Source organism: Myotis myotis, unplaced genomic scaffold (assembly GCF_014108235.1).
Source record: "Myotis myotis isolate mMyoMyo1 unplaced genomic scaffold, mMyoMyo1.p scaffold_m19_p_5, whole genome shotgun sequence".
Lineage (NCBI taxonomy): Eukaryota > Metazoa > Chordata > Mammalia > Chiroptera > Vespertilionidae > Myotis > Myotis myotis.
This window is the reverse complement of record NW_023416357.1, coordinates 7,695,933-7,711,664: the sequence shown is the minus strand read 5'-3', so window position 1 is coordinate 7,711,664 and position 15,732 is coordinate 7,695,933. Positions and strand designations below refer to the sequence as shown.

The 15,732-nt window shown below is 45.3% G+C and overlaps 1 protein-coding gene across 3 annotated transcripts in view; it reads left to right on the top strand.

Annotated features, from left to right (window-relative positions):
- The window catches only part of FYB1 (FYN binding protein 1), a 143,492-nt gene that overhangs the window by 39,870 nt on the left and 87,890 nt on the right, over positions 1-15,732 (top strand). Inside the window, exon 1 of one of the 3 annotated variants that reach the window (XM_036308329.1) lies at positions 1,573-1,739. The exons of the other annotated variants lie outside the window; for them this stretch is intronic. The gene's annotated coding sequence lies outside the window, so the exon portion shown is untranslated. Of the gene's footprint in view, positions 1-1,572; positions 1,740-15,732 lie in introns of those variants that run through there. 3 annotated transcript variants of the gene reach the window in all.

Here is a 15,732-nt window from a genome sequence, read left to right as displayed (position 1 = left end):
GGGACACATAAGACTGACTTTTAAAAGTGAACATTTCTTCTCTTTCTCCCTTCTTTCCTGCCCTCATAACCATCCAGCAAAATTCAGAGATGGCAGAGCGCTCCCCGGGGCAGGGCGCAGGCTCCTCCGGACTCTGGCTCCGCCATCCCTGGAGCAGTGCCCTATCTCGTCAATGAGCCGGATGGCTCAGGCCCACAAGGCAGTCCAGCCGGCAGGGAGGGGAAGTTCCACCCAGCTGCTACAGAAATCTCTTCAGCTTTGATCCCATTGGCCAAAATGTAGTCATCTAGTGGCCAGAAGGGCTCGGAAATGTTCTATTCAGTTCCATTGTATGCCTGGCTCAAAAGCAAGAATTCTCTTACTATAGGACAGACGATGGCAAACTTTCTCTGCAAAGGGCCAGATAGTATTTTTGGCTACGTAGAGTCTGGGTTATGTATTGTTGTTCTTCTTTTATGTTTTGTTTGTTTGTTTGTTTTTACAACTCTTTAAAAATATAAAAACCATTCTTAGCTTGAGAGGCTGTGCAAAACAAGCTGTAGGCCAGATTGGGCAAGTAGGCCGCAGCTTTCCAATCCCCACTATTCACAGAAGGATGAGTGTTTGGGGAGGAGCGTGGCCGTCTCCTGCATGAGCCGTGCAAGATTATAAACCACTCAGAGGAAGAACCTTGACTGTTCACCTGTCTCGTCTCAGCTTCGTGCTTGGCCCATGCAGTAGGCGCTAATGTTCATGACTGATGAGTCTGTGAATGAGTGAATGAATGAATGAACGAATGAATGGTAAAGGAGGTTAACTTACCAAAAACAGTTTGTTAACATCCCACCTGGTCCCAATGAAAGTCTCTCAGCATGGGTTTTTATTTGAATACTAGAAGCCCAGTGCACAAAATTTGTGCATGGAGGGGGGGACCCTCAGCCTGGCCTGCACCCTCTCGCAATCCAGGACGCCTCAGGGGAAGTCCGACTGCCGGCAGTTAGACATCCCTCTTGCAATCCAGACAGCTGGCTCCTAACCACTCACCTGTGCCTGCCTGATTGCCCCTAACCACTCTGCCTTCCTGCCTGATCACCCCTAACCACTCTGCCTGCCTGCCTGATTGCCCCTAACCACTTGTCTGCCTGCCTGATCACCCCTAACCACCTCTGCCTGGGCCCCGCCCGCTGTGGCAGCCACCTCTGCTTTGCCCTGCCTGCTGCAGCTTTGTCCGGAAGCTCGTTCAGCTGTCTAGTCTAATTAGCATATTTTGCTTTTATTATTATAGATTCCATGTTTTGAGGTGGACTTCCCTGATTGACCTCCACTGCAGGGGACAGCCCTGGGTATGCAGATTACAGAGCCAAAGCCTTTCAGTTTTTCCCCAGATGCCCTTGGGAGCAGGCAGGAGAACCTGGTTTTGGTTTTGCCCTTTAAAATATCACGTGCTTGGTGGGAATGTCAGCAGAAGTGTCCAGGCTGAATAGGCACTTTTCACTTCCCCTCTCTCTCTCCTCCTTCTTGCTCAATATCCTGAGGACATAATAGCACTTTTCTTGTCTAAGTCAGCCTGGGGGGAGGGCGGGGAGTATCGCAAACATTCCCCTGGACATCCCCGAGGCCAGGCCTCAGAAAGGGCCACAGTCCTTGGATTCCCTGTGCTGAGCAGACACAACAGCCAAAAGTGAGAGGGTGCCCGCCCCAGGCCCCAGGAAAACCCACTGAAGGAGGCCCCCGCTCCCACCTCATTCTGCCGGAGTCAGGTAACAGCTATGCCCAGGTTTCTTCTCTCAAATAAATGTGCCATTTTCTTTACAGCAGGAGAAGGTGCCCCCTCCAAATTCGGGCGGCACAGACTGTGCTGGCTGGAAAGGCTGAGAGAGAGGCACGTTCAGTTGGAAGATAGCAGGAGAGGCGGAAGTCAGGCAGGAAAACCCAGCCTCATTGTAGTGGAAGGGTGATCCGCAGATAAGTGTGTCATCTGCCGCTTTGTCACTGGATAGGGCCTCACGTGTTCCTATTCCAACCTCTGGTGCCGCTGGGATGAGATGAAGGCTTGCCCCAAACCAGACACAGAATCCCATCGGGCACAGGCAACTTGCTTCATCCTGCTTCTGACAGCCTGTGCTCATCCATCTTTTCTGATGAGAAGGAGCAAGTTTCCATTTCCCCCGGACCTTAAGATCTGGCAGGGGGTGGGGATTCATGGGAAATTTCTACAAAGACGAAAAGAGGGGCTACGCTGCTGCCATCAACCCTGCCTTCTCACGGGAATCCCAGGAAACCAGGACAGTGGATGGCAGAGGGCTGCATGTCCTCTCGGGAAATATTTCAGAGCAGCAGTAACTCCCATATTTGGTTAGAACCTTTGGCTCTCTTGTATAAATTGCTGCCTCTTCTAAAGAATTCACAAGGTCTTGTCCCCCCCTCCCCTCGCCCCCCCCCCCCATTTTGACCAAAAGGTAATTAAAAGAAGAAGAGGAAGCTCTGATTCTGCCTCCTACCAGCTGTGTGACTTTGGGGGAGTCACTTAACCTCTCTGTGCCTGTTTCCTCCTCTAAAATAACGAGGATAATAAGAGCACTAACCTCAGAGAGCCGTTGTAAGTGTACAAATTACATACATTCATTGTGTGATAACATATAATACTAGAGATCATTAATATTGGCCATTTTTAATATTTTGTCATCAGAGAGATTATTCTGTGTAGGAAAATAGATGGGTCTGTGAACACAGGCAAAGTCATGCCTGTGCTTTTCTGTCCCAGGCTGAGGCTGTCAGGAGAGGTTTCACTTAGATCAGTGGTCAGCAAACCGCGGCTCTTTGGCCCCCTGAGTGTGGCTCTTCCACAAAATACCACGTGCAGGCGCGCACGTACAGTGCGAAGTTGACTTAAAACTTTAAGTAAAGTTTATTAAGTTAATTTTAGGGAACGTTGTGGAGTGAAAGAAGATGCAGTGTCGAGGATTGAGAAAGGTATGTGGAGATGGTTTGGACATATAGAGAGGATGAGCGAAAAGAGATAGACGAAACAAGTATACAAGACGAGTGTGGATGGGAGAGTTGGAAGGGGTCGACCTCAGCGGACGTACCTCAATCAGATTGAGGACGTTTTCAGCAAAGGCCCGCTTAGGAGTACCCTAATTAAGTTAATAACAATGTACCTACCTATATAGTTTAAGTTTAAAAAATTTGGCTCTCAAAAGAAATTTCAATCGTTGTACTGTTGATATTTGGCTCTGTTGACTAATGAGTTTGCCGACCACTGACTTAGATCAATCTACCAGGCGAGGCACAAACTTCAAATATTCTAACGCCCCAAGAAATTAATGATGAATGATAGGGGAAGGGGAGGGGGAGAGGGCTGTTTTTTCCAATAAAACCGCATCTTAAAAAATGCTCTGTGAAAGGTGAGCATGAGTATCAAAGGAACTGAGCTGTATTGAAGGGACACCCAGGAGAAGTCAGCCTTCTATTTCAAAGAGAAAAGCCTGGAAAGCATTTCCTGTCTCCTGGGAAATTATTTTAAAGGCTCAGATTCGCGCTGCCCACTTGTGTGTTTAACTACTGTTGGGCTTCAAATGCTCCTCAGCTTCTGCCCACACCCAGAGGCCCCTTCTCTGGATTTCAAGCTCAGAAAGGCTGGTTTCTGGGCAAATTCTACAGCCTTGAAAGTTATGGCCGCCTCAGGGGGCAGTCACACTGCCACCTAGTGGTCTGGATGCTAAGAGCAGGCGATTGCTTTGAAGCTTTTTCTAGTCCTAATGTGCCTGAAGAATCGTGTTTTCCCTCCCTCGGTATCCATGTCAGCAAGAGAGAGAGGTCAGGGGAAGTAGGCAGAATATTCCATTTGTTTGGTGTGTTAGCAGAAGCAGCCTCCAGGTGACATTCTAAGAACAAGAGTGTGGGGGGAGGACGGTGGCGCACTGGCCTGGCTTAGGCTGCGGTCCCAGGGGTTGTGGTTAAGACTGTGGCTCCAGACTCAAGATCGGAGTTTGAATAGGGGCTCTGCCACTCACCAGCTGTGGGTCTTGGGTGAATGACTGCGCCGCCCCACGCTTTGGTTCCTGTATCTGTAAAGTGGAGATAACAGTAATAACCTCTTCATGGTTTGCTGTGGGCTCGGCGCCCAGAAGGCATCCCCGGAGCCCTCTGCTATCGGTGGGACTGTGCCCGGGAAACAGTTGCAGGAGAAGCGGTGACCCCACAGGTCGTGCAGCACAGGGCAGTGGGAAGCCCAGTGGCTGCGCAAGGATACCCAGACTCCTGTGCTGCCACTACGAGCTGTGTGACTGCATAGGTCACTTACCCTGTTCCCTTTCCTGTAAAATGAAGAGCTTGAGTTCACTGATGTTCAGGAAGTTTTTCTTTCTCAAACACTATGACTCTAAGGTAATGCTCCCAAATAAAATGGGTCTACCTTTAAGGCCCATTTTGATTATCTTCCTTCTTCTTTTCGTTCCTTCCTTCCTTCCTTCCTTCCTTCCTTCCTTCCTTCCTCCTTCTCCTTCTCCTTCTCCTCCTCCTTCTCCTCCTCCTCCTCCTCCTCCTCCTCCTCCTCCTCCTCCTCCTCCTCATTCTCATTCTCATTCTCATTCTCATTCTCGCTGCAGAAAGCTTTACTGGTTCCATTTGGTCTGTTGCATGGGAGATGGCTCCAGGGTGGTTAAAATAATGGCTAGTGGTTTTGAGGAGTGGCTCAGGCAAAAGTCAGACACCAGGAGATGCAGAGGGCCCCTCAAAGGCCTCTGGGCTCCGAAGGCTCCTGGTCCACTTGAGGGTGTGCCTTCCTAAGAGATACTGGCCCAGCCCAGCCTGGGGCCCAGCAGCCTGCGGAGGTGAGTCAGGTGTCACTCCTCTTCTTATGAAAGACGGAAGTGGTTCTGCAGGAAGTCACAGAGCTGAGGGTCTGCGGGGCCAGAACCCAGGGCCTGCAGCTCCAAAAGGAGCGAGCTCAGGTTCCTCTCCAAGGCCATGGCGGCATCCCTAGCATCCTGCGTGTTACCCACTCATCCTGGGGAGGCGTGAGCACATCCGGGAAGAGGATGCAGGCACCGAGCTGGTTTTGCATCTTTTTTGTTGTTGTTGTTGTTGTTAATCCTCACCCGAGGATATTTTTTCCGTTGATTTTTAGAGAGAGAAAGGGGCGGGGGAAGAGAGGCAGAGAGAGAAACATCACTGTGAGAGAGATTCATCGATCAGTTTCCTTCTGCACTCTCCCTGACTGGGGCTGAGCCTGCAACCGAGGTACATGCCCTTAACTGGAATCAAACCCACCACCCTTCAGTGGGCAAGCTGACACTCTATCCACTGAGCCAAAGATGGGTCAGAGAGCATGGAAAATTTCCCCTGAGGATAACTCTACCATATCCTCTGCTTTCCCTATCTTCACTGCAAAATAGACTATTCAAAATACATTCGTTTACCCTGTTATTCCAAACCACCAGGGCAGGTTTTGCATAGTTAAGAGATACTCAGCGCCCTTTCCCTCTTCTCTGCCAACTCACAGAAGAAGTGGCCCCCGCCCTCCAAAGCCACATTGTCACTGTGGAAAGAGAAGCCCAGAGAGAAGTGGGTGTGGGAGGCCCACAGATGCAGGTTGGAAAGGTGGTTGATGGCAGACTCCAGCTCCGTGGAATAATTCTGACAAATTTGGGAGCTCATGGTTGTTTGACAATAAGAAGTTAATGTAGAAAGAAAGAAAAAGAGAGAGAAAGAGAGAGAGAGAGAGAGAGAGAGAGAGAGAGAGAGAGAGAAGAAAGAAAGAAAGAAAGAAAGAAAGAAAGAAAGAAAGAAAGAAAGAAAGGAAGAAAGAAAGACTAGTTCTGAGGATGGCTGAGATAGTTCTGAAGGTGATGAGTGGAAAGACGCTGGAGGGTGGTCAGGTGTCCCTGGGTCTGTTCCGTCCAAATACTGTTGGAGCAAGAGGCAGATCAAATAAAAATATGAGGATCAGAGCAAGACAGATCCAGGATCCTAGAGGACCCAGGTTTTTAATCATTTTTGTAGCTGAATACACCATGGGATGCCACGCCCTCCCAATAGCAGCCATAGCTGCTGGGCTGGTGATTCTCTATAAAGAAACCCTTTGAAGAATAAAGCAAGATGAATTGGGTCAATGTGGTGAAGTTTTTTATTGTTTTTATTCATATTAGAAATTTGGCATTGACCCATTGTTGTATTTTAGCCACACTTAAGTCATTTAAAACGTTATAAAAGTTTTAAAAAATATTTGAATGAAATGAACATATTTCTGGACAATAAAATGTTCACCTATAAGCATGGTCTTATTGAAATGCTGTTTTCTCCTCCTTTTTGAGTCACTGCCATTGTATTTACCAATCACTATAACTCAGACAAAAAGAAAGAAAACATATCACCATGGGAAAATATTGAAACAATTTTATTATTTACAGCATTTTTATTTAACTTAATAATTCTCCAAAAAATAGTAAACTATTTTTTTCTAAATGTTTGGTTTGTATTATGGTAAAATATCCATAACATAAAAATTTGCCTGTTTAATTAAAAGGAAAATTATTTTAAAACAAGAGGTAAATCCCTGTGGTATTTTTATTCTTAGAAAACCATTTAGTATTTAGAAAATTACAGAACAGGAAGGGATTTTGCGGGTTTTTGGGGTTTTTTTTTCATTTTTTATTCTATTCTTTGAATTAACCATAGATGCGAACTTTTTTTTTTTTTTTTTTTTTTTTTGCTTGTCTATCATCCGGACAGAAAAGTTAATTTTATATGAATGCATTGCCATCTACCTCATTTTTGCCATGGGCCTTCCCAAATCATAGCTTCATTCCCGAGTCATATTGGTTCACACCCTCAGCTTCCCTCTGGTAATGAGTCCAAGCTAAAGCCAGGAGAACAATAAACACCATCCCAGGGTGACAATGGCTGCACCTGAATGGGGCACTAGGCCTCTGAAATCTGTTTGGATGACTCATCTCACTGCCTCAGTGGATAGTTTAGGGGAAAAGAAACTTAATATAGTTGTCTGCTTAAATATCCCACCCCTACAGCAACACATGCATAGACCAATCATCAAAAAAACAAGCAGAATTGTTTGTCTTCTCTTACTTGTTTCCCCTTTCCAGAATGCCTGTGATGTTTCAAAGTCAATCGGATGTTTGGGCTTGGAGCCCCACTCTCTCCCCTACTCTTGCTCTGTTTTCTTGCTTAGCTCAGATCTGCTATGATCACCTCCATGTGCAAAACAAAAATGTTAACACGTCACCTACAATGATTAGAGATTCTTGGACAGAAGGTCAATTACTAGGGTTAACAGAAAATGTTTTGGATCAGAGGGAAACTATTAAAAGATTTTAAATTCAGAATAGTAACTACACAAGAACAAAAGAAAGGCATGATTTCTATGGATAATTGACACAGAATTTAGAGTCAGAATACCTAGGTTCAATTCTCCTTCCTACCACATGCTTGCACTTAGTTTAGCCTTCTATAAAAATAAGAAATAACCAGGCTTTGGGACAATCCAATGAGATACTGTATATAAAATTTTGTTTGAAAATGTGATTAACAGCCCTAGCCAGTTTGGCTCAGTGGATAGAGCATCGGCCTGCAGACCGAAGGGTCCTGGGTTTGATTTGGTCAAAGGCACATACCTTGGTTGCAGGCTCCTCCCAAGCCTGGGCCCTGGTCAGGGCACATGCAGGAGGCAACCAATCAATGTATTTCTTTCACATTGATATTTCTCTGTCTTTCCCTCTCTTTTCCACTATTTTTAAAAATCAATGGAAAAAATATCCTGGGGGGAAGATTTTTAAAAAGTGAATAATAGCTCTAATAATAAAATTAGCAATCCTATATAATAAAATGTGAATATGCAAATAGACCGAACAGTGAAACAACTAAACAACTGAACAACCAGAACAACCGGTCACTATGACGTGCGCTGACCACCAGGGGGCAGTGCAGAATATGGCGGGCATTGGCAGCAGGCAGCAGAGGGTGGAATATGGTGGCATCAGCCTCAGCAGGATGGTGGAGCAGGTGAGTGGGGGCACCAGACCAAGGTGGGGCACCGGTGACTGTCATCAGGGTGAGCCTCTGGTGGTTACTGAAAATTCTTTGCTCCCGCGCCACGGTCCTGGCTGGTGCTTGCACCTGCTGCCGGCGCCAGCCCTGCTCGCATCTGCTGCTGGCGCTGGAGCCACCACTCACAACCACTTCCCCTGTGCCCACAGCAGCCTTGTGGCCCACAGTTCCTTTCAAGGTGCACAAATTCGTGCACTGGGCCCCTAATATGTGCATAATACCAAACTCCAGAATTTTTTGCTAACTATACAAGTGCACATGTTTGGGGGGCAGACTGTTGAGGTCATTGTACCCTGGGAATAAGTGATCTTAATAAAACACAGACTTTACACTAGATAGTGACAAAGTGCCACACACCGGAGCTAGGAGTCACAGCACTCTCAGAAGAAATGAGTGGATAGTGAAGACCCAGAGTAGCTGAAGCCGTCACGCACCTAGGAAAGGTGAGGAGGCGTGGGAAAAGGGAGGCTAGGTGCTGAGAACAGGATATACACCATGAAAGGCTAGAAATTTTGAACATCACAACTTTAATGAGAAACGGTGCAACCCACAGTAAAGAGCCATGATGCAAGAGATGAGCAAACTTGCTTGTCTCATGGTGAAGTCTTGTTGCTATGACTTATAGGGGAGAAAAAGTGAGGTCAGAGGTGTGAGGTGACTATGTTTTTAATCTTGATTACTCAATACTGAATGCAGTATCTTCAAAGAGTAAAAGGAGAAGAGGTAGAGTGGGAATGGAGGAAGTTAGAGAGAGGGTTTCACATCATCATATTCTGTGGAGTGAGTTTCCAAAATAGTATCCGTCTCTCTTTGTGGAATCTTCCATAATCCTCCATTTCTACTGTCCAGTTTTTACTTTCCTCACGTCCAACTGTGGATCCCTCACTGACAAGCACCTGCCACCTATCTTGATTCATTTGTTGAGTCTTCCTCTTCTAAGCTGTTCTCCTCACACAGGACTTTTCACATGCTGGGAAGGAAGTCTCTAGAAAACCCCACAGAGCCTCATACCCCTGCCCCCACCCCGCTCCATGCAGACCATACACTTTCAGTTTCTAACTTCTCGTCAAGGACAGACGGAACTTGCTGCCCCGACTGGCGTGTGTGTGTGTGTGTGTGTGTGTGTGTGTGTGTGTGTGTGTGTTGATGTGGGTTCAGAGGAATTTGGGTGCTGAAAAAAAAGGGAACATAATATTTTTATTTTCCATGTCAAACAGTCTCTCTCTGCCATCAAAAATTTTTGTTTCAAATGTCATGTTTTTAGCAAAGTGAGTTTTCTTTTATATTATGAAAATAGACTAAGTGCAAGAAGTAGTAGATGAAATTAAGATCCCTTTGAGGTGACAAAGTTGGAAGTACAGGGAAAATGACAGGACTTATATTATGGCATGTGTACATTAAATATTACCCTCACATCCAAGTAAGTCATTAGTAAGATATTGATGAAGACAATTTTCAATTATCTCCATGTTCACTAGTCAAAATCTAAATGACTCTCCTCCAATTTGGTATATTTAATTGGGTAAGTGAATTATATCCTAAGCAAATATAAACTAAATTTGCTGAAAATTATATAAAACAGAATAACAAAAATAAGGGGTTTCAGGACTGTTTTTGGTGTTCTGTACTCTCTACATCCTGTCACCATTCCATCAGCATCAAGAAGCCAAAAACTTATAGCAAAACAAACTCCAGAAACACATACAAAGTCACATTAACTTCCTCATCCATTTATGCATACGCCATCAAAGTCAACACTGTGTGCAAAGGCAATTTGGTGGGATAAGCAGGCAGAAAAGGCTACAATTTGTATAATGATGGCGACTTTCAAGCTCTTGGTCTTTCAAGACAGAGTGTACACAAAAGCCTAACGGATCAGTACACGTGAGAGTTCAAGGTGACGCAGTCTGCGCAAGGTGGGCCACCACCATCTAAGCCAGTGGTTCTCAACCTTCCTCATACCGCGACCCTTTAATACAGTTCCTCGTGTTGTGGTGACCCCCAACCATAAAATTATTTTCGTGGCTACTTCATAACTGTAATGTTGCTCCTGTTATGAATCGTCATGTAAACATATGATATGCAGGATGTATTTTCATTGTTACAAATTGAACATAATTAAAGCATAGTGATTAATCACAAAAACAATATGTAATTATATATGTGTTTCCTGATGGTCTCAGGCAACCCCTGTGAAAGGGTCATTCGACCCCCAAAGGAGTCGCAACCCACAGGTTGAGAACCGCTGATCTAAGCTAACCAATTGCTGAACCATCTTGCTTTCTCATGTCAATCTACCCCAGAAGAGAGAACCAGAAGGAGCCGGGAAAGGGTCAGAGGAGCAGCTGCCTGAGCTAACACGCAGGGCATGATGATAACACAGGGACATCTGCAGAGGTTTTCTCAGGCCATTTCCTTAGGGAACCCCGAGCACATGGCTCCCAGAGAGAACCCCCTCTGAGCTCTGCCAGGTGTTTTCTCCTTCCTGCGTTACACCTGAGAGCACAGAGCTGGCCGCTGGGGTTGCCTGCCGTTCCATCTCCATGCTCACTGGTCAGGGGTTGTCGCAACCAGGGCCAACCCTGCTGCCTTCACCACCTGCTCCTCCTGCCTGTGCCCGGGCCCAGTTGGCAGCAGCCTGCTCCTGCCCCAACAACCCAATCTGTGGTGAGAGGAATGTTCCCACAGCCTCTTGAGGAGGGGCCTGGTGCTGTCTCCAGCCTCAGAGGCTCGGCCAACTGGAACCCTTCACAGAGCGCTTGCCATGGAGTAGAGACTGTTAGGGAGAGAGTGCGTAAACATGGATCTGTGACTGGGGTTCAACACTCTAAGAAGCTTAGGAAATCATTTCTCCCGCAGTTATCTCTGGGCTCAAGCGCGGTGAAATTCAAGTCAAGTCAGCCCATCACCCACTATGTGTGAATATGTGACACGTAGAGCTCATTCTTGCATTCTTGCTTATTCGTTATTTTATTATTTTCCATATGAACAGCTGTAAACCTAATTTGCCCCCGCCCCCCCCCCCCCCCCCCCCAGTATTCTGGAAAGAAATGTGCCAGGTATCAGGGGACTGCTTGTTTGGGTGGGTGGTGGCAGAGGGGTGCCTTTTTGAAGAAAAAAAATAAAACCAGGTCCCTGCTTTTCCATCTCATTGGGGAAACAGAGTACACACATTTAAGCATATCACTCTTTAGACTGTGTTGATAAGGATGAAAAAGTTTAGTGCAGTTTTATTGTCTATTAGAGGCCCAGTGCACGGATTCATGCACCATTGGGGTCCCTCAGCCTATGGGGATCGGTGGAAAACAGTAGTCCTACATCCCCCAAGGGATGGATGTAGTAGTGCACGAAGTGGCAGGTGGCTGGGGAGGAGCCCTGGCCCAGGCTGGGTGCCGTGCCACTCCCTCTCATCCTGGCCCCACTGCACCTGCCACCACCACCACTTGGTAGGCTCACTGCCACTCCACTGCAGTCTCCGTGCGCCCGTCCTAGGGCGATACTGATGCGCCCATGACCAAGAAGCAGCCAAGGGCTTGCACCTGGTCAGTCTCGATGCTGGTCCCTATCCTGGTCCCGGTCTGGATGGGGGAGGGGTGCACAGGGGGAGTGTTCACAGGAGAGGCTCACAGTTGCGCTCACCAGCCGTGAGCCTGGCATCTGGCACTCATTGGTCAGCTGAGCAGCGCTCCCACCGTGGGAGCACACTGACCACAAGGGGGCAGCTCCTGTGTTGAGCGTCTGCACCCTAGTGGTCAGTGCGCGTCATAGCTACCAGTCGACTGGTCAAGCTGTCGAACAGTTGCTTAGGCTTTTATATATATAGATGGTGGAACTTACCATCTACCATCAAGTACTGACTTTCAGCCAACTTCCATTAACTTGATTTTCACAACTAAAAACAATTAGAGTAGCTTTGTTATGTAATTGCTAAGAATAAAGAGTTCTTAAAAAGTTGATTTTCATATTAAAACTAGTGGCCTGGTGCACGGATTTGTGCACATTGAAAGTAAATTAATTAGAAGAAATATTTTAATATCGCTATTTACCCTTTCTCTACAATAGAAGTGTCAACCAAATTCACCATCAACAATGACAGATCAAAACCACACATGCAATTGGTACCAGCAAGAGCTTTATATGTATCGTATCGTGCATGCGCGAGTCAACATTTATTTTTAAATTGCCAGTACACATCATATGTACAGGCTGGTCAGTTGGTTGACAGACGGATGGTCAGTCACTTAGCCTTCTATATATATCTATAGACAGTTCCCTTTTCCAAGTTTACTAGGTATAACAAATCAAGTCTCTTTAGAGAAAAAAGACAAGTTACCACTCTGCATGCGTGTGTGTGTGCGCGCGTGCGCCTGTTGTGTACTCAGAGGACTTGATCATGAGGAACATAGCTGTTGCTTTATTTGACCTAGACAACATAAACCAGTGAGGCTGAATATTATGGCAGCTCAGACAGCTGCTTGAGTCTATTACACATTCTTACCAGCCTCTTTTCTACCTCAGGGCTGGTAAGTTATCTGGCTTTACAAAGAACCTTGTCACTTCCCAGTCTTTTTGTGATACCTTCTGGTCAGTCCTTGGCTGAGTGGATCCTAAGTGTGAGCAGCATGAGCCATCGCCCCAGCACTCCTCACCTGCTGATTCCCCTCTTCCATACACCCTGATTCCAATTTCTGATGACTGAGCAAGCCTGGGACTCGCTTCCTGGAACGTTTTCTCTTTACATCTGCACCTCCTTGCAGCCTCATGTTATCCCCTGAGGCCAGTACTCCTGGGCTCCTGTTCCTGGAAACAGTGGCAGTGGTAATCAGCATTTCAGACCAAATAAGTTATGGGTACTGACATCTTATCTATAATATTAAAAGCGTAATGTGCTAATTAGACCGGACGTCCTTCTGGACAACCTTCCAGACGAAGCTGTGGCTGCCCGGGTCCTGGGTGCCTGCCAGCAGCTGGAGGGAAGCCCAGGACCCGGGTGCCAAAGGGAAGCCGGTGCCGGCAGCCAGAAGGAAGGCCTACTCTTGCACAAATTTCATGCATCTGGCCTCTAGTCCAACATAACAATAAAATAACTTTAAAAACACACACACAGCAAAATTGATTAATGATGAAAGAGAGGAAGGAAGGAAGGAAGGAAGGAAGGAGGGAGGGAGGGAGGGAAGGAGGGAGGAAGGGAGGGAGGGAGGGAGGAGGGAGGGAGGGAAGGAAAGAAGGAAGAGGGAAGGAAGGAAGAAAGGAAGGAAGGAAGGAAGGAAGGAAGGAAGGAAGGAAGGAAGGAAGGGAAAAAAGATATCAGTTTGGGTAAACTATTGATATTTCCTGTCCCTCTCTTAATTAAAAGCATTCATGTAATCAAGTGAAATTTTCTTCTTTTTCCATGGGCTTTATCTAGGGAATATTGAATGAATTATGAACCTGAGGTTGTGGTTAGAAATAAATGATAAAGATCTATTCAAGGGTCTTAGAGTTTGTAGACTGAGAACACAGCTAGGCAAAAACCCAGATGTTCCAAAGAAGAAAGAGAAGTTGAGTTTTTACTGTAAAAAGTGCATTCTTGAGAATATTCAGTCCTGCATTTATTAGCCTGAGATTGGTCCAGGACAGTGATCAGTCAGATGTCAGCCAGTCTGGATGAGGGATGCCAGGTGGTCTAGAGCAGTGGTCGCCAACCTCTCGGACCTCACGGACCACCAGTTGGCGACCGCTGGTCTTGAGGATGGGTACCAGGAGCTCTGGTCATGGCCAGTGGTCTGGACAATGGATGGCAGATGGCCTGGTTAGCTAAGTCCTTCAAGGGGTAGTCAGGGTGTCTGGATGTTTGATAAATGTCCAGCTCTGTATGCAGACCATGTCATAGTACTGGAAAAGGTAAAAATGTCTAAGTGCCAGGCTAGTTAGAACAAGAATACAGTCTGTCCCCATGCCTCAGCCCTCATAGTGGGAATAATTCAGTAGCTTGGGAAAAGGGACTCCCGGTTATGTACTCCCTGTCTTCACTCTTTCCTCGGGGAAAATAACAGCACCCATAGCACGGCCCGTTCTCTTCCTGCTTTAATGACAAAAGTGACACAAACACAACTTAAGGGGTGAACTCAGGCTTCAAAGTTATTTTATATTCATTTCGTAGCCATGACCCATGGATGTTTTTATTTCCTGTGTGCTTTACAAAATGACACTCTACAGACATGAGACTTTTGAAGATAAGAAACTTTAAAAACAATCTCTAGTTGTAGCCTTTGTATTATTTAGTTTTTATTTATAGGTTTTAGAGTATACTCTATTATAAAAAAATGAAAAGCAGACTTTTTGTACAAATTGGCAATTATAAAAATAGTCACATGGACATAAAATACAGCACAGAGAATATAGTCAATAATTTTGTACTAACTGTGTATGGTGTTAGGTGGGTACTAGACTTATTAGAGTGATCATTTTGTAAGTTATAAAATGGCTAGTCACTATGTTGTATACCTGAAACTAATATAATATTATATGTCAACTGGAATTGAAAAGATAAAAAATATATTATTTTTAAAAAGCAAACATTGCCCTAACTGGTTTGGCTCAGTGGATAGAGCGTCGGCCTGTGGACCGAAAGGTCCCAGGTTCAATTCCAGTCAAGGGCATGTACCTTGGTTGTGGGCACATCCCCAGTAGGAGGTGTGCAGGAGGCAGCTGGTCGATGTTTCTCTCTCATCGAGGTTTTCCTAACTCTCTCCATTCCTCTCTGTAAAAAAGTCAATAAAATATATTAAAAAAATAAAAAGCAAACATTGATAAGGTGTCTTCATATCACTGTTATACAATTATACATTGTTCCCACCCTATTTTCTAAGTAAAAAGAGCCCTAGAAAATGAAATGAATGTTCAACCTACAATGAAGTCAAGATAGGAGAATGTAAAAAAAAAAGTTAAATCATGTTTGACTTTCTATCATTAAGGAAGAAATCTGGCTAATATTGTTCTGATTAATGGTTAATCTGGGTGTTAAAATTTTATCTAATAAACTTATTAACAGTGATAATTACAAAATAACCTCTAAAGCTAAGCAGTCAGTATAAGTGATTTAATAGTTGTAAGTCCGGGCTACTTGATTTGCCAGACATATTAGTAAGCTCAGGTGTTGTTACCATTTCTTCAGTAACAACATAAGAACTTGCTCTTTCCTAACCTGTCCTTCAGCATCCAGTGAAAGGTTTCAGAATGTGCATAAACTAAACTCAAACATACTAACTCTATTATGTTATCCAGCGGTATTTGCCTCAGCTATAATTAAAATTAGGACATGACAGTAACAACTATAACTTCACAACATGGCCACCTGAAGGAAATGATGTAATGTGACTGGTAAATTAGAAGATACAATGATGGCAGACAAGCAATTCTTGATCGCATAACATTACACACAATAACCCATGTAATCCTCTTTTGAAAAACAAGCCCTGTGAGAAATAGATACGGTGATTATTTGCATCTTATGGATGAAGACAACTTAGTAGGTAAATCGAATGGCTAGTCAGTGGGAAAGTCAAGGTGTTAAGCCAAGTCGATGATCCCAGAGCCTGTGTCATTAACCAAGACGCTCACCTGCCTCCTGGGCCTGGCTTGACATCTGAGACAAGTTCCAATGGCAAATCAACCACTTCCATATTTTCTAAATTAAAACCAGGA